Consider the following 27,443-nt stretch of genomic DNA (forward strand, 5'->3'; position numbering starts at 1 on the left):
TCCCAGTAGAATTAACCTTCGCATAGAGCTTCAACTACGAGGATTGGAAGGATTCTCTGCTCGGAGACTCACCTGTCGGCCTTGTCTCGTGGTTCTTCTCGGATCTACTCTGGATAGTCGCTTCAGACCAGTCTCTCTCTCAAAATCAATATATGCACGTCTCTATGTATTCATGTATATTTTTCAATGAATTTGCAGAAGCTATTTATAGGTGAAGCGTGGCTCTTTGACTTTGTGGTCCCTACTGTATGGTTATGGTAGTTTCGGAAATGGCGGAGTGAATATTCTTTCTGTTATGCAATCAATCTGTCAGAAATGCACAACTGAAAGCTATAAATTTGTCAGAATCCTCCACAAATGTGCTGCTCTTTACATCTTCGATCAATCGCCGCATGTGGTGTTAATTTTTATTACCGCATACGGTTGAAATTGCATTAATTTTTAGAGCTCTTGATCGATTGTCGCATGCACCGCCATTGCGTTGATCATCTCTTCGTTCTCGATTAATGGGCGCAATGCGACATAAATGAGTTGTTTATTTTATCTTTGAGCCATGAACGCATGTGGTGACTGATTTCTTGCAAAACAGAAATTGAAACACTCTATTCTACCATCGCAATGGTGTTAGTGGGTGTATTGACGACATTTTATTATTTTCGCATTTCTTAGCCAATTTCTATACTATGAATGCAACTTTTCTTTCTTTTTACCGTTAAATAAAACAGTATAAATAACTTGTATTTCTACAAGTTATCAATCTTCGTGACAATCACATCCCCTCGATGCACTATCTCGCGGATCAGATGAAACTTTTGCTCTATGTGTTTGTTGCATCTGTGACTCCTCGACTTCTTGGAGTTCGCCACTGCCCCACTATTATCACAATATAGGGTAATGGGCCTAGACATATCTGGAACAACTTCCAGTTATGTCAAGAACTTCCTGAGCCAGACGGCCTCCTTAGCATCTTTGCAAGTTGCTACATACTCCGCCTCCATTGTTAAGTCGGCGATGCACCCCTGCTTAGTGCTTTGCCACACTATAGCTCCTCCGTTAAGAGTAAAGATGATGATGGGTAGAAATGCATGTCATTATAGGCCTTGTATTTAGAATTATAAGGGCTGATAAGTAGAATATGTGGCGATTATACTAAGAATTCATGAGAAAACAAGATTGCGTCGATCGGCATTAAGAATCTTGGCTAACCCATTAGTATGCGTTATTTTGTGTCCAAATGTCTATTTTTATAGCTAATGCAGGAATCAATCGCATGCGGTGATCTCGCCATCGTAGAGGCGTCGCACATGCGATCGCATAGTTCGACACATGGATGTTGCGGCCATTAACCGCATGCATCCATTGCATAAAAGTTGCAACCATAGAATAATAACCATAATTGAGGGATGAACGCAAGGGTGGTGGAATGCGTTGATACTTCAGAAACCAAGCATGAACGCATACCTCGGGAGTATTAAAAGGTGATGTTGACATTTCACCTACCACGCCGTTAGCAGTAGAGATTTAGAGTAGGTTTATCATGACACTATCTACAGAATTTCAGAGAAGGACCAATAATGTTGTCAATGATCAAGCTCTATAAATAGAAGCCTTAGAGCACAACTTCAAATCATCCAAGGTTCCCTGCCTGAAGGCATCCGGGGTTTTCTACCTGAAGGCATCCGAGTTTCTACCTTCGAGCAGATCCTTGTGATCCAGACGAAAGCGTGAGAAGATAGTCCTGAGAGTTCTTCATTCTTCCTACCGTTTCGAGTGACGACCGGAGCTCCGCCGGAGATAGATCTCGAGAGAAACTACTCCATTGCCCATCCATGGCACCACCGGCAGCCTTGACACACATCTGATGGATGCAAGACATTGCCCATCTGGCCCTCCATATCTCTTCTATCTCTGTATTGTATTACATTGTGCCTTAAGAGATTAAAACATTTTGTGATCAATGCATTTCTCTATTTCCATCAATTTCATCTTCATGTTCTCATCATCCTTTACTTTCACTGCAAAGGCTAAGTAAGATTGCTAGAGTATCGCATACTTAACCATGTGACATAGAGATGTGAAGCATGTAGCAAACCACCAAGAGGTGTGCGTTGCGCGAGTGTTGTGAGAAAATATTATTTGCTTAATGTGATGTTATAGTAATGTTTGTCTGTGAGCTGATCAGCGGTAGCTAATTGCCCGAGAGGGTAAGTGGTGGAACACATTAAGCAAAATAAGCAGTGTTTCTAGAGATAGGAACAATCTTATGTCAACCATGTTTATGTGATTACCTTGTCTTATGAGCGCATCATTCATTATTTAGGCATACTTGAGAGAGTAGTCTAAAAACCAAATCTAGGCTTGAGAGTTAGATTGGATCGCATAGGCAAGAATAGAGGCTTAGAGATAAGCTTTGTTTGCTATTACACAACGTATGCACCCTATAGATAGGATATGAAAGTATTCAGTCACATCGCATGCATCTAGAAATAGGATACGGTGGTATGCAGTCATCTTGTTTATGTGTGAGGGCACGTGAGCAAGAATGCAGACTTAGACATAAGGCCTCTCGAGACTATCACATATACATCGCATGCGTCGTTGTCTAGTGTGTGTAGCATAATCGCATAGCTTACGCTGGCTGGGGTTACCCTTGCAATCGAGCTCATTGATGCGGTGAAGACAACCCCGCCATTTTATCTATTTTTCCCATGCATCTTATTACGCGTTAACAATTGCCGTCTCTCTAACTCTCATAGACAAACTTCCACTACTTAATTTGTTAGTTAGGAGTAGGAGTAGCGTATAGCCCATAACATTCAATATTATTTTATTCTTCGCTGCAAACACATTACCTCATAACATTTAGCTACAAGTCTCTGAGTTCGATCTCGAATCACTCAAGAAACTTGCGATCTCATTATACTTGGCGAGAGAGCAAGAAAACTTGTGGCAGGAACGCATGGTCATCAACGCATATTGCATATCCCTTCGTCCAACACATGACTAGCGACGCATGGAGAATGAACGATAAATGCATATTTATTTACTCCATTTCCCACACCACCAAAAGACTGACCCTGATGTGGACTTGCAAGAGTCCTTATCAGTCTGATCAAATCCCTAGAACCATACACAAGCATGTAGTCTGTCGTTCTCCGAAGATACTTGAGGATGTTCTTCACTACGGTCCATGAGGATGTTCTTCACTACGGTCCAGTAACCCTGGCTTGGATTAGACTGATAGCTACTGACTATGCCCACAACATAGTAGATGTCTGGACAAGTACAGAGCATCACGTACATTAAACTGCCAACGACAGACGCATATGGGACTCGTCTCATCTTCTCAACCTCTTGAGTCGTCTCAAGACACATGTCCTTAGAAAAAGTAACTCCATGCCTGAACAGCAGTAGGCCCCTCTTGGAGTCCTGCATCGAGTACTTGGGCAACATCTTGTCAATGTACGATGCTTAAGACAATGCTAGCACTTTGTTCTTATGATCCCAAAAGATCTGTATACCTAGAACAAATTGAGCCTCTCCCAAATCTTTCATTTCGAATTGGGTTGCTAGCCAATTCTTAACTGCAGTCAGTAGACCTACATCATTCCCAATGAGTAGTATATCGTCTACATATAACACTAAGAAGACTACAGAAGCGTTGATGATTTTCTTGTAGACACAAGGTTCATCAACGTTTTGGTCAAAGCCATACGACTTGATCGTATATCAAATCGTATGTTCCAAGATCAAGACGCCTATTTCAGCCCATAAATGGACCGATTCAGCTTGCAAACCTTTTGCTCTTGACCTTGGGCTATGAATCCCTTGGGTTGCACCATATAAATTGTCTCCTCAATATTGTCATACAAAAAGGCCGTCTTTACATCCATTTGCTAGATCTCATAGTTATAATAAGTTGCAATGGACAATAGGATGCGGATCGACTTTAACATGGCAACAGACGAGAAAGTCTCCTTATAGTTAATTCCCTCTACTTGGGTATAACCCTTTGCCACAAGTCGAGCCTTGAAGGTCTGTACCTTCCCATCAGCACCTCGTTAGCACTTGTAGATCCATTTACAACTTATAAGTCTTACCCCATCAAGCTGATCTACAAGATCCCATACTGAGTTAAAGTGCACTGACTCATCTTGAGATCCATGGCCTTAACCTATTCATCTCGGTCTGCATCCTCCATTGCCTTCTGATAAGACAACGGATCCTCAACATTGTTGGATTTTATGTTCTAAAACTCGTAGTTTGTAATATCATATTCTTGTTCAATAAAGTTGTTATTGAAAATCTTTAGGATATGAAGGCGAGAGGGAGTTACAAAAAAACTCACTCAGAAAGATCTTGGCAAAAAGTCAGATAAGATGACTAAGGTTAAAGGTTTTTAAGTTGAAATTAGGTTGTAATTACTCGATTCTGGGAGAGAGGACAGCTTCAAAAATTGAAGAAATTTTCTTTCAGACCCGTTTTGACCACAAGACTCGACGACCTGCCCACCAGCCCGAGGTTCGACCCAGTTCGGAGTATCCTTGCACGTGCCATCTATCAACCCTCGCTCCGCCTCCACGACCCGGTTTAGAGTAGACCCAGTTCGAAGTAGCGCGCCCATCTACTTCGCCTCCGCGACCTGCATTTTTCGCTTGACTTGACCCGCCCGCGCTTCCTCTAACCGTGCCAGCACACGTTGACCAGCCGGTCCATATAGTCTGGACCAGTCCGTTTGACTTGGTTGAGCCGGTTTGACCGGTTCAACTTGGTTTTTGGTGTTTTTGGGCTGGTTCGAGTGGTTTCTAAGCGGTTCTAGAGGGTTCAAAGTGTTTGAAGCCGGTTCTGGGAAACTGGTTGCTGATTTCTATAATAAGTTAGTTATTTGTTTGTTTTTAATACCAAAATCGGTCCACTTTAGTGTTGTTTACCTATTATGCATGTGATGTATAATGTTGTTTGATTATGTGTGCATATAGTATGTCATATAGTTTTAAAACCCCACCATAGGAAAAACATGTGACATGCATTTGTTATATGTTATAAGTGTTATAAAATATATACTATGCATGCTTAGTTTTAATTTAAGTGTTATATTAAAGCATGTTTGTTTGGAGGAAGCATGTTATAGATGAATGTTCTAGGGTTATAATTGTTATAATTTATTTTATAATTGTTATAAAATAACCTAGACTTCTAAAATCTATAATACAGATAAGATGCATGCTCACTTAGGGTTAACCACCATCGAGCAATCCCAATTTTCATAGAAATTAGGTCAATATCTTGTAAAACCGAAGTTACAAGAAAACTCACCCGGCAAGATCTTGGCAAAAAGTCAGATAATATGACTAAGGTTGATGGTTTTTAAGTTGACGTTCACGGAACACCTACTACTTGGACATCGAGTCGGCGTCTAAGTTAGGTTAAACCGGTTTTATGAGCATGCGTGAGCAGTGTAAGGTAATAAAACTCTTTTATCACCTAGACATCGTAGGTTAAAAATCCAATATAAAAGTTATACTCGGATGAATCACCTAGGCTTAGGATATGTTTATGTTAGCTGAAATGTATCGCTAAGTATTTTATACCCTAACCGTTTAGAACACTTCAACTGGAGAGAAGTAATGTACTTTTAGCTCTAGCATCCTTAAAAGTTCACATCGTGAGATTCATGCTTTGCTTTGGGCCGCCCTAGGAGCGGACTCCATTCAAAAAGTGTTTGCATGAGTCAATACCAAGGTGAATAGGTGAAGTTATTCATAGTAAGTGGGAGAAGGAATTGTGTCAACACATCCTACGGTCTCTTTCATTAGGTCACACTGTGAGATTTCATAATGCGCCTGCATGTCTGCCCTGGAGCGACCTTACCAATCAGAGGGCTATATTATAAGATTCGGAACTCCGCGATAGGGTCTCTCAGGTCCATTTTCATTCTTTTCTTTTCAACTTCGGGAGAATAATGATTCCGATCTTTGAGGTTTGAAAATGGAGGGTCACACTTACGAGAATTACTAAGTGTTAGTAAATTCTTGACCAAAGTAGCGATACTAAGTTACTATAGGAATAAGAGTTATTCTGATGATAGTATCTAGTCAAGAAAGTCTTGGTTCAATAGAGGAATAGTCGATCACCCCTCGGTGAAGGTTATTCTAAACTGTTGAAATATCGTTGCAAATATAATAATGATGGTTACATAATTTTTTTTTTTTTTTGCTAAACTTGATTGGATTTTAAAGATTAATGTTTTTTTACCAAAAAGGATATCTTTTTCTTTTAAGCATGACTAGCTCTTTAGTACAACTATTAGCTTCTGAAAAACTTAACGGTAATAACTACTCAACATGGAAAACAAATCTGAATTCAACACTAGTAATAGAAGACCTAAGATTTGTCTTAATTGAGGAATGTCCTCAGGCCCCTACCTCGAAAGAAGCACAAGGTAAATATGATTTACTAGTTGCTGAAACATGTTTAATGGAGTATGATACCTCAACCTGGATATTGGATTCAGGAGCCACTAATCATATTTACTTCTCTTTTCAGGAAACTAGTTCCTGGAAAAAGCTTGAAGAAGGTGAGATCACCCTCAAGATTGGAACAGGAGAGGTTGTCTCAGCTGAAGCAGTGGGAGGCTTGAATTTGTTTTTCAACGATAGATATATCATACTTAAAAAAGTTTTGTGTGCTCCTAAAATGAGACGGAATTTAATATCTATCACATGTATATTGGAACAAATGTATAAAATATGTTTTGAAGTTAATGAAGCGTTCATTTTCAGAAAAGATATTCAAATTTGTTCTGCTATCCTTGAAAACAACTTATATAAGTTAAGACCAACTAAAGCAAAATTTGTTTTAAATACTGAGATGTTTAGAACAGTCGAAACTCAGAATAAAAGACAAAAAGTTTCTTCTAATCCCTCCATGTGAGTCTTGTCTTGAGGGAAAAATGACTAAGAGATCTTTTACTAGAAAAGGTCTTAGAGCCACAATACCCTTAGAGCTCGTACATTCGGACCTCTGTGAACCGATGAATGTCAAAGCTCAAGGTGGGTTTGAATATTTCATCAGTTTTATTGATGATTATTCAAGGTATGGTCCTATTTACCTAATGCATCACAAGTCTGATTCTTTTGAAAAGTTCAAAGAATATAAGGCTGAGGTTGAGAACCAGTTAGGTAAAACAATTAAGACACTATGATCAGATTGAGGTGGGGAGTACATGTACTTAAGATTCCAGGACTATATGATAGAACACGGAATCAAGTCATAACTCTCTACACCTAATATGCCTCAACATAACGGTGTATCTACAAGAAGAAACAGAACCTTGTTGGACATGGTTTGCTCAATGATGAGCTTTTCTAAGTTACTTGATTCTTTTTGGGGACATGCATTAGAAACTGCTGTCTATATTTTGAATAACATTCACTCTAAAAGTGTTTCAGAAACACCTTATGAGCTATGGAAAAAGAGCAAAGGTAGTTTACGCCACTTTAGGATTTGGGGATGCCCGACACACATATTGGTGCAAAATCCTAAAAAATTGGAACGTCGTTCAAAACTATGCCTATTTGTAGGTTATCCAAAAGAAAAAAACGGTGGTCTATTTTACGATCCTCAAGAGAATAAGGTATTTGTATCGAAAAATGCCACATTCATAGAGGAAGACAACATAAAAAGTCATCAACCTCGTAGTAGACTAGTATTGAATGAAATTTTCAAAAACGCTACAGATAGAACTAGTTCATCTACTAAAGTAGAAGATAAAACTAGTACATCTGGTCGGTCACATCCTTCTCAAGAGTTGAGAATGCCTCAACGTAGTGGGAGGGTTGTTTATCAGCCTGACCATTACTTGAGTTTAACAGAAACACAAGTCGTCATACCTGATGATAGGATAGAGGATTCATCAACCAATAAACAGGCGATAAAAGATGTGGACCATGATCAGTGGGTCAAAGCCATGGACCTTAAAATGGAGTCTATGTACTTCAATTCTATCTGGGAACTTGTAGATAAACCAAATGATGTAAAACCAATTAGTTATAAGTGGATCTACAAGAGAAAACAAGACCAATCCAGTAAAGTATAGACTTTTAAAGCTCGACTTGTGGCAAAGGGTTATACAGAGAGAGAGAGAGTGGACTATGAAGAAACTTTCTCTCTCGTTGCCATGCTTAAGCCGATTAGAATACTCTTATCCATTTCCACCTTTTATGATATGAAATTTTGCAGATGGATGTCAAGACAGCCTTTCTAAACGGCGATCTTGAAGAGAGTATCTATATGGCTCAACCAGAGGGGTTTATTGCATAGGGTCAAGAACAAAAGGTTCGTAAGCTTCAAAAATCCATTTATGGGTTGAAACAAGCTTCTAGATCTTGGAATATAAGATTTGATACTGCGATCAAATCTTATGTCTTTGAATAGAATATTGACGAGCCTTGTGTTTACAAGAAGATCGTCAATTCTACTATAGAGTTCTTAGTTTTATATGTTGAAGATATTCTACTCATTGGGAATGAAGTAGGTTACCTAACTGACATCAAGAAATGGCTAGCAACATATTTCCAAATGAAAGATTTAGGAAATGCACAGTATGTTCTCGGGATTCAGATTATTCGAAACCGCAAGAACAGAACATTAGCCATGTCTCAAGCAACTTATATAGACAAAATGTTGTCTAGGTATAAGATGCAGAATTCCAAAAGAGGTCTGTTACCTTACAAATATGGAATTTATTTGTCAAAGGATCAATGTCCTAAGACACCTCAAAAGGTTGAGGATATGAGATGAATTCTCTATGCGAGCCTGATTTATGCAATGTTATGTACTAGACCTGACATATCCTACGCAGTAGGGATAGTCAATAGGTATCAGTCCAATCCTGGATATGATCATTGGACTGCCGTTAAAAAAATCCTCAAGTATCTTGGGAGACCGAGAAACTACATGCTCATGTATGGTACTAAGGATTTGATCCTTACTGGATACACTGACTCTGATTTTCAAACCGATAAAGATGCAAGAAAATCTACATCGAGATCAGTGTTCATTCTGAATGGAGAAGTAGTAGTGTGGAGAAGTGTGAAGTAAAATTGTATTGCAGACTCCACATTGGAAGCTGAATATGTAACTGCATGTGAAGTAGTGATGACATGTAGAAATGCATGTCATCTTTAGCCTTTTATTTAAAATTATGAGGGCTGTTAAATTGAATATGCGGTAATTATGTTAGGAATTCATGAGAAATTGAGTTTGCGTTGATCAGCATAATGAATCTTGGTTAACCCATTATTAGGTGTTATTATACGTTCAATTGTCTGTTTTTGTAGCTAACGCAGAAAGTGGACACAAATGCGGAAGCCGAACTACTGCATAGACGACCGCATGCAGAGAAACTCTCCATCGCAAAGGCGAACGCGTTCGATCAATGCATAGGTGTTGCGGTAATCAACCACATGTGTCCATCGAATGGAGTTGCGCTCGTAAAGTGATTGCAGTCATCGTGTCAAAGTTGCGGTATTAAACGAATGCGGTCACTGTATGATTGTGGCTACACGATAACGCATAATAGAGGGATCAACGCACGGTTGGTGGAATAAACGCATCAACGTACATCTTGGGAAAATCAAAAGCTGATGTTGACATTTCACCTACCACACCGTTAGCAGCAGAGAATCAGAAAGGACTAACACACCGCGAATGTCAGAATCAGAGCAGTCCATTAATGCTATCGATGATCCAAGCTCTATATAAAGAAGCCGTTGAGCAGAATTTCAACTTATCCAAGGCTTTCCCTGCGATCCAGACAAATGCTTGAGAAGAAAGCTTGAGAGTTCTTTATCTCTCTCATCCATTTCGAGTGACAACCGAAACCTTCGATCGGAGCTAGATCTCGAGAGAGTCAGCTCCACCGCCCAACCATGGCACCACTAGCAGCCTTGATGTGCATCCGCTGGAAGCAAGTATTGCTTCCAGCTGGTCAATTCATTTCCTCTTCTTTTCTTACATTGTATTGTATTACATTTTGTGATTAAGGAATTAATACATGATATGTTCAATGCATTTCTGTGCTTCCTTCAATTCCATCTCCATCTTTTTTACACAGCATCCTTAACTTTCATTGCATCAGTCAGTGAGATTACTAGAGTATCGCACAGTTATTCATGTTGATTAAGGATATGAAGCATGTAGCAAACCATCGAGAGGTGTGCATTGCGTGAGTGTGTGAGTAAGCTTATTTTCTTAGTGTGAAGCTAACGCAGTGCTTTTCTATGATTAAGGCTAGCAACAATTAAATGCCCGGGAGGGTAAGTGTTTGGTCACAGTAAGCAATATAAGATACTGTTCACTAGAGATAGGAATAATCTTATGTCAGCTAAGTTTATGCGGTTACCTTGTCTTATGAGTGCATCACTCATCATTTAGGCATACTTGAGAGAGTTGTCTAAAATCCAAATCTAAGACTCGAGAGAGCGGATTGGAATGCATAAGCAAGAATGGGGAACTTAGAGATAAGCTCCATTTTCTATCACATAGCATATGCACCCTACGAAGAGGATATTGCATGCGTCTAGGAAGTACGATACGGGGGTATGTGGCTCTCACGCTCATGCAATGAGAGCACATGAGCGGGTTATGGAGGTTTAAGCAGGCATAGGCTTCTTAGCACTATCGCAGATACATCGCATATGTCCTAGAGTTAGGCTCAAGTGTGTGTAGCATTATCGCATGGCTTGCGTTGACTAAGGTTGCCCTTGCGATCACACCTGAGGGTTGCAATGAAGACATCTCCACATTTTATCTATTTTTTCCAACCATTTACTTCCCATCAATAGTTGTCATGTCTCTACCTCTCATTCTTATTCACATTACGTTGTCTGTTATTTAAGAGTAGGAGTAGTGTTAGCTTAGTAACCCCTCAATCATTCTTTTATTCAACTTCCGTATGCATATTACCACAGTCATCTAGCTACAAGTCCCTGAGTTCGACCTCGGATCACCTGAGAAACCTGCGTTCACGTTATACTTGGCGTGAGCACAAGAAAACTTGTGACAGGACGCATGGTCATTGCATACATTCATTAACGCATAGTCATTCCAATGCATGACCATCGATACGTGATAATCAACACATACCTTAAGAACATGCATCACATATTGCGTCCACGGAATTTTAGTTGTTGAGTAATTGACATCTAATTTTTCGTCATCAAGTTTTTGGCACCGTTGCTGGGGACTTGGCAGCTAATTGTTTGTTGAGTTTTATGTCTCTGTAGGCAACCTTTTTATATTGGGAGTATTGCAGCTTGTGCGACCAGGTTGCAACCAATTTTGAAGTGTAAGCGATGCGTCGAAAGCCAGTATTGACCCCAAGGTAGGAGGGCAATCCATCGCATGAGCTGAAGGCAGTTTTAAGCGCATGGTGGCCAACATGCGCTCAACAATTGCTGGAAGTTCCAATGGTCAGGACCAGCATGTGGCCTAAGCAGTTGAGAGCAATCTCTTGCATGGAAAACTCCTAGCGGTGACAACATTCCTATTTTTCTAGGGACGTCTTCTACTCTATCTTTACTTCGCTTTCTTAGGTTAGTTTATTTTTATTGTGATTTTAGATATATGGCTGCTTCCTTGGTTCTGGTGCGTTTGCTCTTTGTAGATGCAACAATAAGTCTCCTCAGTGCACAGTACAACGGAAGAATTCCTTTCATCCTTCAACGCATGGCTTTAATCATATGAATTCCAACGCATAATCACATGCGTTTTTCCGTCTAAGGTCTTTTTTTGTTATCTTTTATGCCTTATCCTTTTGAAATTATTTTTTCTCGAGTGCGTTCCTTTGCGATGTTTCTATGATGGTACGTATAATTCCACATCTTCTAACTAAGCATAGCAAGGTGCTTCTTACTTTTATTATCTTCTTCAAATTTTGAAAGTCTTAAATTTTGAAACCTTTGCTCAAAAATTTGTTACCACATTCATGTTGATTTTGCGATGAGAATGCTGCCAACCTCTAAGTTTGGGGGTCGCAGCAGTCTTGGAGAATTGTGTTAATTGCATTGTGATCATTTCAAAAAAAAAAAAAACAAAAAAAAACAAAAAAAATGAAGAGAATTTATGAGAATAATAACTCCATTGTCAATGCAAGGGGGAAACCCATGTTGATAAGAGTTAAGTTGTGAAAGGCACTTACCCATAGTTGGATGTCCGCATGACACACGTGGGGGCAAGCCAAAACAAAGGTAAGGTTGCCAGAATCAAACGCATAACACCAATCCTTTGTCTGGTGCAAGAAAAATCAATCAAAGACAAAGAGTTGAGTTGAATATGGAAACCGGCAGAACCCGAAGTTTGGATGCCCGCAGATGACACACGTGGCAGTAAGCCCAAACGGAAGAGGCCGAAACCAGGTTCATACGCCGCATTTTCAAATAAGTAATCGCAAATTTTTTTTGAATTTTTTTGACGAAACGTATTCTTAAAAAGCTAACGCAAAGTTTGCGGTGAATGAATAAAAAGTTTTTGAGCAATAGGCTTGCCAGATACTAAAACTTGGAAAAGATCGTTTTGAAGAAGCAGCTGAAGTGAATGGAGAGCATTGTGGGCGATGGTTTAGTATAGTAATAAGTAAATTATATTCTAAAGAAGTTGATCATCACAAAGGAAAGTCGGAAATGGTGAGTGTTAGAATTCTTGAGTATAATGCATAGCTTGAGGAACAAGCATGATCTAAGTTTGGGGGTGGTGATGAACATGCAAAAATGCATTTCATTTTAGAGATCTTTTATTTTAGAATTAGAGGGCTGTTAAGCAGAAATATGCGAACAATTATGTTAGGAATTTCATGAGAAATTTGGAGTTTTTGTTGATTAGTATGATAAAATCTCGGCTAACCCATTATTAGGTGTTTAATATGCGCTCAATTGTCTGTTTTTTGTAGCTAACGTAGAAAGTGGACGCAAATGCGGAAGCCAGACTACCACATGTAAGAGAAACTCTCCATCGCAAAGGCGAAACGCGTTCGATCAACGCATGGGTGTTGCAATAATCAGCCGTATGCATCCATCGCATGGGAGTTACATTCGTCAAGAGATTGTAGTCATGTGTTGAAGTTGCAGTATTTAAGCGAATGCAGTCACTGTATGATTGTGGCTACACGATAACACATATAGAGGGATCAACGCCGGTTGGTGGAATGAATGCATCAACGTACATATCGGGAAAATCAAAAGATGATGTTGACATTTCACCTACCACGCCATTAATAACAACAGAGATTCAGAAAAGAACTAACGCACCGCGAATGTCAGAATCAGGCAGTCCATTAATGCTGTTCGGCGATGCCAAGCTCTTATATAAAGAAGCGACGAGTAGAATTTCAACTTATCCAGGGCTTTCCCTGTGATCGAGACAAATGCATGAGAAAGAAAAGCTTGAGAGTTCTTCATCTCCCTCATCCATTCCGAGTGACGAACCGGAACCTTCGATCGGACTAGATCTTGGGAGAGTCAGCTCCACTGCCCAACCATGGAACCACCACCAGCCTTCACGCACATCCGCTGGAAGCAAGTCATTGCTTCTAGCTGATCATTTCATTTCCTCTTCTTTCTTACATTATATTGTATTACAATATTGTGATTATGGAATATTATAGATGATGTGTTTCAATGCATTTATGTGTTTCCTTCAATTCCATCTCCATCTTCTTTACTTAGGATCCTTAACTTTCATTGTACCACTCAGTGAGATTGTTTAGAGTATGCGAACACTTAGTCATGTGGATTAGGGATATGAAGCATGTAGTAGACCACCGAGAGGTATGCGTTGCGTGAGTGTGTGAAGTACCTTATTTGCTTAGTGTGAAGCCAACGCAACGCTTGTCTATGAGTAAAGCTAGCAACAACTAACTGCCCTGGAGGGTAAGTGGTTGGTCGCAGTAAGCAATATAAGCTATTGTTCACTAGAGATAGGAACAATCTTATGTCAACGAAGTTTATGCAGTTACCTTGTCTTATGAGCGAATCACTCATCATTTAGGCATACTTGAGAGAGTAGTCTAAAATCCAAATCTAAGACTTTAGATAGTGGATTGGAATGCATAAACAAGAATGGGGAACTTAGAGATAAGCTCCGTTTGCTATCACACAGCGTATGTACTCTACGGAAAGAATATTGCATGCGTCCAGGAAGTAGGATACGGTGGTATGCGGCTATCACGCTCATGCGACGAGAGCAAATTGTTGGACGCAATATGTATGTGCTTAGATGATGTGCTACAAGCTCATATTGCCATAAACTTATAACGCTAGATTTATGCGATGATATGCACGCACGGTTCATGTCCATTGTTATCCACTAATGACCTGACTTGACTTAATTTATGCAATACTACTTCTAGATATGCGTTAGTAATAAATGTTCTTGAAGTATGCTACGCGTTGTCACAAGTTTCCTTGCGTTGGAACCAAGTATAATTCCACCGCAAGTTTCTCGGTGTGATCCAAGGTCGAATATAGGGACTGTTTGAGGTTATTGCGTTATGCTTATGATACATGCAACCAAGTTTTTCTAACTTAATAAAAGGATTTGTGTACAAGAATATAAAGTTGTGATAAAGTAAAGGAAAGCAGTAAAAATGAGATAATAAAATAAAGTGCAATAAACCTAAGATAAGATGGTAAAAGATACAAGCTTCATGTTACAAGATACTGAGGTCAAGGCTGGTTGTGAAGATTATACACAGATTATGTGATGCGATGGCAAGTCTTATATACGAAGTAGAAAGAGAAAGATAACAAGTATAAACATCACAAGTTCCTTAATTGTGTTAAAGTGATAAACACGATTCCGATTTTCCCTTAGCGTACACCTCTTGGTGATCGGCCGTGTTCCTACATCTCTATGGTGAAATAGGGACGAACGTAATGAATGCAAGGTTGCTTCCATCTCTGGAAGTACTACTCGCTTTAGTTAACGCATTCTTCTAACTTTCTCTCGACAGATCAGAATGGCATCTTCACTTCTGCTCTCACAGGTAAAGATGTCGTCTAGTATGCCTTAGCTAAACATAATTATCTCTTTAACATCGATTAAGTACTTGTTTAATTCATATTAACTACTAGGGGATTAAGAAGACCTCATGAAGAAAGCGATAAATGGAGGAACGAAAATAGATAGAAAAGTGGTAATGAAAACGATCAAGACCTTCAGTATATCTATTTAGTGTCTGATACATGGTGTATGAATAAAGGGGTAAAGAAGATGAAATACAATGATGAAAAGAGATAGAAACAAATACAATTAAGTGCCAACGTCTCGGCACCGAATTGGATGGAGATTTATCTGCCGATATGAATGGATCATGTGGGAGGATGAGCTTCCCTCTCAGGCTTGCTCAACCGGTAGCAGGGATCTGAGTATAGAGCTTCGTGGCGGGGATCTGGCAGATTAACACTGAGACTCACCTTTCGGCCTTGTATCTTTTTCTTCCCGAATTTCTTCAGTTTAACACTCAACTCAGCCTTTCTCTCAATGATCTAATATCAATTCGCCTCATATCCAGTAGCCATCGTTTTTTCTGTGAATTCTATGGGGTATTTATAGGTAAAGATCTTCGACTCCGGCCTTATGGTCCCTACTTTTGGTATTGAAATTTCGAAGATGGAAGGATATTATTCCTTTTGTTATGTAATCAGACCGTCAAATCTCCACAACCATTAGGCATACACGTGTCACAATCCTCCATTTTTGCGCTGTTCAGCTGCATCTTTCGATCGAGTGTTTGCATGCGGTGTTATTTTTATTACCGCATGCGGTTGAAAGTTAGCTCTGGATCGACTGTCGCATTGGGTCGTCATTGCATTAATCGTCTATTCCTTATGGATTGACGGGCGTAATCTGACAGAGATGCGTTAGTCAGTTTGTCATGAGCCTTGATCGCAAACGGTGACTTGGTTTCTTGCAAAACAAAGTAGAAATATCCTTTTCTTCCATCTTAATGATGTTAGCGGATGTAATTGCGATAATTCATAATTATTGTATTTCGAAGCTAATTTTCATACAGTTGACACATATTTATTCTCTTTTGGATGCAATATCTAGATAAGGCAGTATAAATAATTTGTATTTCTACAAGTTATCACACCCCCAAATTTAGATATATGCTTGTCCTCAAGATTATCTTCTACTAAGGCAATAAAGTTTAATTCCTATCCTATATTTTTGCATTGATTGGTTGCTCCGAATGTTACACTTAGGCACATTACTTGATGACGCAATTTCTTCCTATCCTTACTAATTCTTAACAAGCCCTACTTTATTCTTTTATATAAAAAATTCGGCTAAAAAATGCTTTTCTAGTTTTCAAAATAGAATGTTCATCTCTTCTTTGTCAAAACAACTTGATATATCTACATGCGGTGGTCAAAACGTTTGCGTCATTTATTAGAGACTATTGGTCATGGTTGCACTCTTCGTTTTGGCTTGTTCCCATGGGTGTCATGCGAACATCCAACTACGATTATGTGCCAATTTCAACTTTAGCTCATGATATTCAGAGGAGTTGTCTCTTGCATTTATTTTTCTTTTCTATTTCATATTGCTTTGATCTTGGAAACCCACCTTCGTTTTGGCTTGCTCCTACGGGTGTCATACGAACATCCAACTATGAGCAGGCTCCTTTCACAACTAAACTCTTATCAGGTTGGGAACATTTTTTAAGGATTTTCCTTGTGCTGACATTGGAGTTTTCCCTAAAGATTTTTTTTTTTTTTTGATGAAAATGAACGCATTTTCTTAAATACTGCATATTCTAATCTTACCTGCTCAGACCTTCGCCACTCCCAAATTTAAAGATGAGCAAGGTCCTCATTGCGTTGTTTGGATAGAACACTTAGAATGAAATTTCAAAAAGAAGGTTTGAGCAGAACTTTGAAAGATAAAAGGTAAAGTACTACTAAACTAAGAATTAACTAAGTGTTAGTCAGAATTTACAAAGTATGGGAAATGTTTCTAAGTATAAACATATATTACATCATAGCAACGCAATGAAGAACACAAAAGTAAAAGATTCAGAACATCGCAAGTATTGACAAAGGATGATAAAGAAAAAGGAACAGGCAAAAATGGAGTGAATATGTACTCATTACATTGAATATTAACGAACTATAAAATTAATTATAAATTAACGCAATACAGAATTTGTGCCTGTACAGGAAACAAAGAATAGATTAACTTATAAAATAATAATTGAATTGAAAAGAATACATAATGGTCGCATAGAAGAGAAAAAACTATAGGAGGATTATTGCTGAGGGGCTGCGGGTCTGGAGGCGGATTTTGAGGTGGTGTAGGAGGAGCTTCTTCAAAATTTAAGTGCTGTCAGAGATGTAGGGGCACCATCGGACCATGAAGATATGCGGTGAGAAAGTTGAAGTACTCTTGATTATGCTCCGCAATCATTCTCTGGTGCATATGGACCTTTTATATTAATGGTTGCGCTGCATTGTTGATCAGCGCCTCTCTTAATGTGGCAGCAACTGCATTGAATATCATCAATTCCGCTCCATTACTACTTCAATATCTTTGGTTAAAGAAGTGTTGTTGTTGAGAGAAAAGTTGTTGTTGTTGGGAGTAGAGGGATCTCATTTTCGCTAAACTCGGAAGCCATGGAGTTGATGGAGGGTTGTGCCTACGATGTCTTGCCAGATCAATTTTGGGGTTGGCAGAGGGCCTTCTTCACCCAATCGTGTGGGTCATCAACTTGCGGCGATAGGAATGGTGGGTTGTGGTGATGATGCTGATGGTGAAGGTGGGTGAATAACTTGTAGAAATACAAGTTATTTATGTCACCTTATCTAGATATTGCAGCAAAAGTTGTAATTATGAACCAATTGTATGATTAAGCCTAGTATTGCAAATAATTATAAATGTTTGTGCGATTACACCCACTAACACCAAAAAGATGGAGACAACCCGAACTTTACTCTGTTTTGCAGGAAACTGAGTCACCGCTTGCGCTCCAGACTCAAGAAGAACTGATCAACGCATCTCTGTCATATTGTGCCCGTCAATCCACAATGAAGAGACGATTACAGCAATGACGGCACAATGCGACAGTCGATCCAAGAGTTGTGCTTCAACCGCATGGGGTAATAAAAACAAACACCGCATGCGAACCTATGATCGAAAGATGCAGCTGAACAACACAAGAGCGGAAGATTGAGACACGTGTACAACTAATGGTTGTGCAAAATTGACTGTCTGATTGCATAACAGAAGGAATAATATCCCTCCATATTCGGAATTACCATAACCATGAGTGGGGACCACAAGGCCAGAGTCAAAGATCTACACCTATAAATACCCCATTGATTTCAGAGAAAAGATATGCTACTTGATACGGGGCTAAGTGCTGCTAGATTGTAGAGAAAAGGCTGAGTTAAGTGCTTAAGAGAAGAAATCCGAGAAGAAGATGAGATAAGGCCGAGAGGTGAATCTCAAATCCAACCTGCCATACACCCGATCGAAAGCTCTATGCAAAGATCCCTGCTATCGGTAGAGCAAGCCTGAGAGGGAAGCTCTTCCTACCATCAAATCCATCTTATCCGGCAAGCATATCTCCATTAAATTAGTGCCAAGACATTGGCACTTGTTTGTATTTGTTCTATCTCTCCTTCATTGTGTATTTCATGTTTTCTTAATCTCTTCATTCACACACCATGTATCAAATGCTTAGTAGAAATATTAAATGTTTCGATAGATTCCATTTATCATTTTCTGTCTATTTCCCTTCACCCATCCATCACTTTCTTCATGATGTCTCTTAACCCCCTGATGAGCAATATGAATCACTAAGAACTTAATCTGTATTAAAGATATAAAATACGTTTCATTCATGCTAGATGGAATCTTCACCTGTGAGAGTAGAAGTTAAGGTGTCATTCTAATCTATCGAGAGAAGGTCAGAAGAATGCGTTAATTAAAGCGAGTAGTACTTCCAGACATGGAAATAACCTTGCATTCATTACGTTATTCTCTGTTTCACCATAGACATGTGGGAGCACGGCCGATCACTGAGAGGTGTATGCCAAGAGAAGAGCGGAACAGTATTTGTACCTTCAATCTAATTAAGAACTTGCGTTGTTTGTATTACTTGTCTTTCTCTTTCTATTCTATTCATAAGACTTGTCACCGCATCCCATGTCTTTGCATAACTTTCACAGCCAGCCTTAATCTCAGCATCTTGTACATGAAGTCTGTATCTTGTATCATCTAGTTTAGGTTTATTGTATTTTTATGTTTTTATCACATCTTTACTGCTTTCCTTTATTTTATTGCAATTTATATACTTATACAAATTCATTTTTAAAGATTGAAAACCTAGTCGCATATATCATGAACGTACCGTAATAACCTAAACCATTCCCCGTGTTCGACCTCAGATCACACGGAGAAACTTGCAGTGAAGTTACACTTAGTTCCATCGTAAGGAAATGTCTAACAACGCATGGCATACTACATGAACATCCATAATTAACACATAACTAGAAGTAGTATCACATCATTGTGAGCAATTTATATCATCAATCCAAACTGGTTACAAGTTTATGGCACCGTTCTCGTGGACTGGTTAACGGTTAATGTTGAGTATTTTCATGTTATGTGTAGGACAGATCTCTTTGTACTAACTGTTCAACGCGGAGAGCAGTCTGACGACTTAGGAGTGCTGGGGTGATCTAGTAACTCTAAGTGGACCTAGAGATCGAGTGTATTCTTCATGCAGAGTTCATTAGGGCTGAATTAATTAGTGAAGAAATATGGCTGATGAGAATATGTCACCTGCTGGAAACCAGAGGGGAGATTTGCCAGTACAAGATCCTAATTTTCTTGCTGCTGACCAGAACATCCCTATGAGGGAATATACAGCGCCAGATTTCTATAATTTTTCACCAGGGATTTTAAGACCAGTAGTTGAGGGGAATGCAAGATTTGAAATAAAACCTATCATGCTTCAAATGATTCCGAATGTGGGACAATTCAGAGGATTACAGGGAGAAGACCCACACGCACATTTGACTAATTTTGCAGACATGTGTAGCGCATTCTCTATACCTGTTGTAACTCAAGAAAGTCTTAAACTGTATCTATTCCCGTACACATTGTGGGATGAAGCAAAGAGGTGGGCTCAAGATTAGAGCCAGGCGAAATTCATGGATAGAAGCAGTTGGTTGATAGGTTCATGAACAGATTCTTCCCTACATCTGTCAACGCAAAGAGGCGAAGGGAGGTTTTCAATTTCGAGCAAAAGGGTTATGAAACCCTGAGCACCGCTTGGGTGTGATTCCGGCAGTTAGTAAAAAACTGTCCGCATATCGGATTCTTGATAGTATTTTCATGGAAACCTTTTACAATGGCCTAAACCCATCAACGCAAGCAGTTGTCGACTCCTCCGCAGAGGGAGGATTAATGAATAAGTCATATACGGAAGCAAAGAACATATTGGATCGCATATCGCGACATTCTGACGAATGGATTGATACTGGGCTTGAGGTAAGACGTCTGGAGCTAGAAAAAGTAGAAAGGGCCGATGTGCCAACGAACACAATGAGCGCATTGGTCGAGCAAATGACCACGATGACATCGCTCCTCCAGACGGTGGCTAATCAGTAGAGAACTCTTTCCCAAGGAACAACGCAAGTACTGTCTCTTATACACATCTAGATGTGTATAAGAGACAAAAGTAGAAAGGGCCGATGTGCCAACAAACACAATGAGCGCATTGGTCGAGCAAATGACCACGATGATATCGCTTCTTCAGACAGTGGCTAATTAGCGGAGAACTCTTTCCCAAGGAACATCGCAAGTTAATGTGGTGACTCATACGACCGCTATGGATTACACTCAATGGGAAAAGGTACATCTAGTAGGCATCCGCCTATGGAATCAACAACCCGTATATGTAAAGTATGATGAAGCATTGGGCAACAACCACAACCCTGGATGGGGGGGTCACCCAATTTTTGGTTTGGATGAGAATCTCAATCAGGAGGGCTACTGTTTCTATCAATTTAGTTATCAAAAGGATCGAGGCAACCCTCTGGTCTTCACTAATCCGGATGGCAACCCAAGTAATTCTCAAGGTACACCACACTGTGACCAACTGTTCGCATATGATACCTCTTGCAGTACCTCGTCTCTGGAAACATCATTAAAGCATTATATTGAAAAGAGCGAGGCAATGAGACAATCGTAAGCTGACTCTCTCAAAGAATTAGAAGATCAGATAGATTAGCTTATGAGAGAATTAAAGAAGAAAAAGCCTGATACGCAGCATGGAAGCTCAACAGGGGTGTCAGGGGCAAGAGGTAAAGAACAATGCCATGCAGTGACATTGCGGAGTGGCAGAACGACAACCCCCATTATGCCGAAGGTACCAGATTCGGTAATAACACCAACAGATTTAACTGTTGGTGATGAAGCCTCTCTAGACTTGAATTCTCAATCAACGCAACCTCCAACCAATGACACACAGCAAGCACAAGACCTCACTAAGCAGTAAGTGAGCAAGAAACACGGTGGGATCCTCCAGTTTTCCCGTTCAGGCTGAAAAAGAAAGATGATAGTAAGCAGTTTCAGAGGTTTCTAGACGTTCTTTGCCATCTTCACATTAATATTCCCTTGATAGAAGCATTAGAGCAGATTCCGAGTTATGTGAAATTTCTCAAGGATATTCTCGCAAACAAGAGAAAGATTAGGGAAAATGAAATAGTTGCACTAACATATGAGTGTAGCGCTTTGTTTCAAAACAATCTCCCTACTAAAATGAAGGATCCTGGTACTTTTACATTGCCCTGAACCATAAGAGGAAAGATGGTCAGAAACGCGCTGTGTGATATAGGGGCAAGCATAAATCTAATGCCCTTGTTAATTTTTAAGAAGCTGGACATCGGCGAAGCAAGGCCAACCACGATGACATTACAGCTAGCCGATAGATCAATAAAGCTTCTGAAGGGCAAGATAGAAGATGTTCTCGTGTAAGTGGACAAGTTTATATTCCCAGCAGACTTTGTTATACTTGATTATGAGGCCGATGGAGAAATTCCTATCATCCTTGGATGCCCATTTCTCGCCACAACAAGAGGGAATGGATTTAGGGTGAGTTAGAGCGTTAATCGATGTGTTCATGAAAAGGAGAAGTTAGAACCAAATTAACCCTGGGTCGATGATCAAGAAGTAAAATTCAATGTATTCAATGTGTTAAAGTACCCAGGAGTTATAGAGAACTACCAATATATCGAAGAGTTGCAGGGAGAAAAATGGCACGAACCCCTGAAGGAAATGGAGGAGGAGGACTTTGAAATCACCACAATGCTAGAGAAGGATTGCGCTGAAATTCATGCAGAATCTAATTTTGAACCACTCAAGTTATCTGAATTGACATCGTAGCGCATTAAGCCATCTTTAGAAAAGCCACCTGTGAATGTAAAAACTCAAGTTATCTGAAAGAGGTTGTAAAGAAGGAAATAGTAAAATGGTTGGACGCCGGTGTCATCTACCCGATATCTGATAGCAGTTGGGTGAGCCCAGTTCAATGTGTGCCAAAGAAAGGGGGGATGACAATCATCACTAATGACAATAATGAAATGGTTCCCACAAGGACAACTACGGGGTGGAGAATCTGCATGGATTATCGCAAGTTGAATTTGGCCACTAAAAAAGACCACTTTCCACTCCTGTTCATTGATCAGATGTTAGATAGACTTGCTGGGAATGAATTTTTCTATTTTCTTGATGGCTATTCAGGGGTATAACCAAATAGAAATTGCGCCGGAGGACCAAGACAAGACAACCTTCACGTGCCCATTTGGTACGTTCGCATTCCGACGCATGCCATTTGGACTCTATAATGCACCAGGCACTTTCCAACGATGCATGATGGTAATATTTTCAGATTACTTGGAGGAGTCAGTCAAGGTATTCATGGATGATTTCTCAGTCTTCGGCAGTGATTATGACTCCTGTTTGACTAACCTCAAAAAAGTCTTGAAGAGATGTGTGGCAAAAAATCTTATTCTGAACTGGGAGAAATTCCACTTTATGGTGGAGTAAGGAATAGTTCTGGGTCATAAAATCTCCAAGGCAGGATTGGAAGTCAATCAGGCAAAAATCGATGCAATTTCCAAATTACCCCCACCTGTGAATGTAAAGACACTTAGGAGCTTTCTGGGACACGTGGGATTTTATAAAAGATTCATTCGCAACTTCTTCGAGATCGCAAGACCCTTAAGTGCACTTCTAGAAGCTGACCACGAGTATAAATTTGATGACGACTGCACCAAAGCATTTAACACCTTGAAAGAGGCACTAATCTCCGCACCAATTTTGATTGTGCCCGATTGGATGCATCCATTTGCATTAATGTGTGATGCCAGCGGATATGTTGTGGGCACATTTTTTAGTCAGCGCCGGGAAAAGGTGTTGCATCCTACAAGAGTTTAACCTAGAAATCATAGATCGGAAGGGCACCGAGAACCAAGTCGCAGATCATTTGTCAAGATTGGAAAATTGCGAGGTTCAAGGGACAGAAAAAGATATTGAGGAAAGATTCCCTGATGAGTTGCTAATGGCAGTAGACATTAATGTTCCCTGGTATGCGGATTTAGTAAACTTTCTAGTTTGCGGTCAACCACCGGATGATTATACATACTAGTAGAAGAAAAAGCTAAGACATGATGCCAAATTTTATTTTTGGGACGATCCATTCCTCTATCGACAAAGACCTGATCATATAATATGTCGATGTGTTCCTGAGCATGAAGCCGAGCACATTTTAGAGCTTTGTCAGGAACCCCATACGGAGGACATTTTGGGGAGCAAAGGACGGCAGCAAAAGTCTTGCAGTGTGGTTACTTTTGGCCAACACTATTTAAAGATGCTACGCCCATGTTGTGCAATGCGACAGGTGTCAAAGGACGGGGAATATGTCTAAAAGAAATGAAATGCCATTGACGTCAATCTTAGAACTTGAATTATTTGATGTTTGGGAAATTGACTTCATGGGCCCGTTTCCACCATCCAAATGTCATCAATATATTCTGGTTGCAGTTGGTTATGTATCGAAATGGGTTGAGGCCATCGCATGTGCCAAGAATGATGTAGCCACTGTGGCGAAGTTTTTGAAGAAAAACATTTTTGCTCGATATGAGACACCACGGGCCTTAATCAGCGATGAAGACTCTCACTTTATCCACCGCATAATTGCTAACCTATTGACTAAATTCAACGTCAGCCATCGAGTTGCAACTGCTTATCATCCATAGACTAATGGGCAGGCAGAGATTTCTAATAGAGAGATCAAAGCCATCTTGGAGAAGGTAGTTAATACTGCCTGGAGGGATTGGTCACCCAAGCTCGATGAAGCACTATGGGCTTACAGGACTGCCTACAAAACACCAATTAGCATGTCCCCGTATGCCCTGGTTTTCAGAAAAGCTTGTCATCTACCGCTTGAGTTGGAACATAAAGCGATGTGGGCATGCAAGAAGCTGAACTTTGATTTAGCCAGTGTGGGGAAAGTCCGGAAGCTGAAATTGAATCAGTTGGTCGAATGGCGAAGGGATGCCTATGAAAATGCTAAGATATATAAGGAGAAAACGAAGAAATGGCACGATGACCGCATCAATGACCGGACATTCATCGAAGGTCAACAGGTATTGTTATTTAATGCACGTTTGCGACTGTTCCCAGGAAAGTTGAAGTCTCACTGGTCGGGGCCATTCTGAATCAAGACAATCTTTCCTCACGGCGCAGTGGAATTAACAACTTTAGACAGGAGTAGCGCATTCAAAGTCAATGGTCAGCGAATCAAACCCTATTATGGAGGCGACTTCGATCGACGCATGGACACCATTGACTTGGGCAAGTAGGATTAAACCACTTGCAAGCAAAGCGATTGCGGTAACTCTAAGAACTTCTTTCAATTGACTTTCCTATCTATGTTTACTTGGTTTCTTTACCGCATTCTTTTATCGTTTTCTTACTTCTGTAATTAATGTGTAGTAGGATTAGTCTTTTATGTTTTGGCAATTTAATTTTGCATATGTTTCCATACTTTAAATGTGGTAGTGTCGGTCGTATAATTTTGTGAATGATCGGATAAATCACCGTAAGGTCTTTTCAACTTGCGTTTTTGATGAATTATGAAGAGAGGAAAATAAACTGGTATGTACGAGAGGATGGGTCTAGTAAGTGAAACCAAGAGAAGCTATGTGTCTAGTACACCCATATGCATTATGGTGACAGGTGTGTTGCACACGTATATGTCCTTTGCCCAGCCTTAGTTAAATGCACTATGTTGAGGTATCCTCCAGAAATATGTTTATGTAAGGGGTGTGTTACGGGGATGTATGCGTGTTGCCTGTCCTCGGCAAAAATGTATCTGTGTTTGTTGGAAGCATGGTGTGAATTTTAAATCATGCACCTTTCTGAGTCAAATCTGTAAGTTAATCAAATTGCACCCGTCAATCCACAATGAAGAGATGATTACAGCAATGACGGTGCAATGCGACAGTCGATCCAAGAGCTGTGCTTCAACCGCATGCGGTAATAAAAATAAACACCGCATGCGAACCTATGATCAAAAGATGCAGCTGAGCAACGCAAGAGCAGAGGATTGAAACACGTGTACAACTAACGGTTGTACAGAATTGATGGCCTGATTGCATAACAGAAGGAATAATATCCCTCCATCTTCAGAATTAACATATTCATGAGTGGGGACCACAAGCCAGAGTAAAAAATCTGCACCTATAAATACCCCATTGATTTCAGAGAAAAGATATGCTACTTGATACGGGGATAAGTGTTGCTAGATTGTAGAGAAAAGGCTGAGCTGAGTGCTTAAAAGAAGAAATCCGAGAAGAAGACGAGATAAGGCCGAGAGGTGAATCTCAGATCCAACTTTCCATACACCCGATCGGATGCTCTATGCAAAGATCCCTGCTATCGGTAGAGCAAGCCTGAGAGGGAAGCTCTTCCTACCATCAAATCTATCCTATCCAGCAAGCAGATCTCCATTAAATTTGTGCCAAGACATTGGCACTTGTTTGTATCTGTTCTATCTCTCTTTCTTGTTTATTTCATGTTTTCTTTATCTCTTCATTCACACACCATGTGTCAAACGCTTAATAGAAATATTAAATGTTTCGATAGATTCCATTTACCATTTTCTGTCTATTTCCGTTCACCCATCCATCACTTTCTTCATGATGTCTCTTAACCCCTTGATGAGCAATATGAATCACTAAGAACTTAATCTGTATTAAATATATAAAATACATTTAGCTAAAGCATGCTAGAAACCATCTTCACCTGTGAGAGCAGAAGTGAAGGTGTCATTCTGATCTATCAAGAGAAGGTCAGAAGAATGTGTTAACTAAAGCGAGTAGTACTTCCAGACATGGAAACAACCTTGCATTCTTTACGTTAGTCTCTGTTTAACCACAGATATGTGGGAGCGCGACCGATCATTGAGAGGTGTACGCCAAGAGAAGAGTGGAACAGTATTTGTATCTTCAATCCAATTAAGAACTTGCATTATTTAAATTATTTGTCTTTCTCTTTCTATTCTGTTCATAAGACTAGTCGCCGCATCCCATGTCTTTGCATAACTTTCACAGCCAGCCTTAATCCCAGCATCTTATACATGAAGTCTGTATCTTGTATCATCTAGTTTAGGTTTACTGTATTTTTATGTTTTTATCGCATCTTTACTGCTTTTCTTTATTTTATTACAATTTATATACTTATACAAACTCATTTTTAAAGATTGAAACCTGGTCGCATATATCATGAACGTACCGCAATAACCTAAACCATTCCCCGTGTTCGACCTCGGATCACACCGAGAAACTTGCGGTGAAATTACACCATTCCCCGTGTATAACCTAAACCTGGTCGCATATATCATGCTCAAAATTCCATCGTAAGGAAACTTGTGACAACGCATGGCATACTACATGAACATCCATAATTAACGCATAACTAGAAGTAGTATCGCATCATTTTGAGCAATTTATAAAATCAATCCAAACTCGTTATAGTGAGGCTACTGGGTAAATAGGTGCAGAGGTTAGGATAAGGAGGAGATTGGTAAAATGTTTGTGAAGTGGAGAAAAAGGTTGTGCAGGTGGGTTAGGAGGACTTGGAGGGCAAATGACTAAGGGAAGAGGGTTCGCAGGGTCTAGATCTTGCGCTGGCGACTCTTGAACCCTTTCTTTTCCCTTGTCTTATTTGCATCATCTTTTTGGCTTGGGTTCTCGCGGGGCATTCAAATCGATCGCGGGTCTCTTTGCTGGCAGCTCGGGGCAGTGTTGGGAGTCTTTGAGGTGTAGCCTCAAGATTGTTATGTTGATGAGGCCGAGGACCACTGGCAT

The sequence above is a fragment of the Benincasa hispida genome, chromosome 12 (assembly GCF_009727055.1).
Source record: "Benincasa hispida cultivar B227 chromosome 12, ASM972705v1, whole genome shotgun sequence".
NCBI lineage: Eukaryota > Viridiplantae > Streptophyta > Magnoliopsida > Cucurbitales > Cucurbitaceae > Benincasa > Benincasa hispida.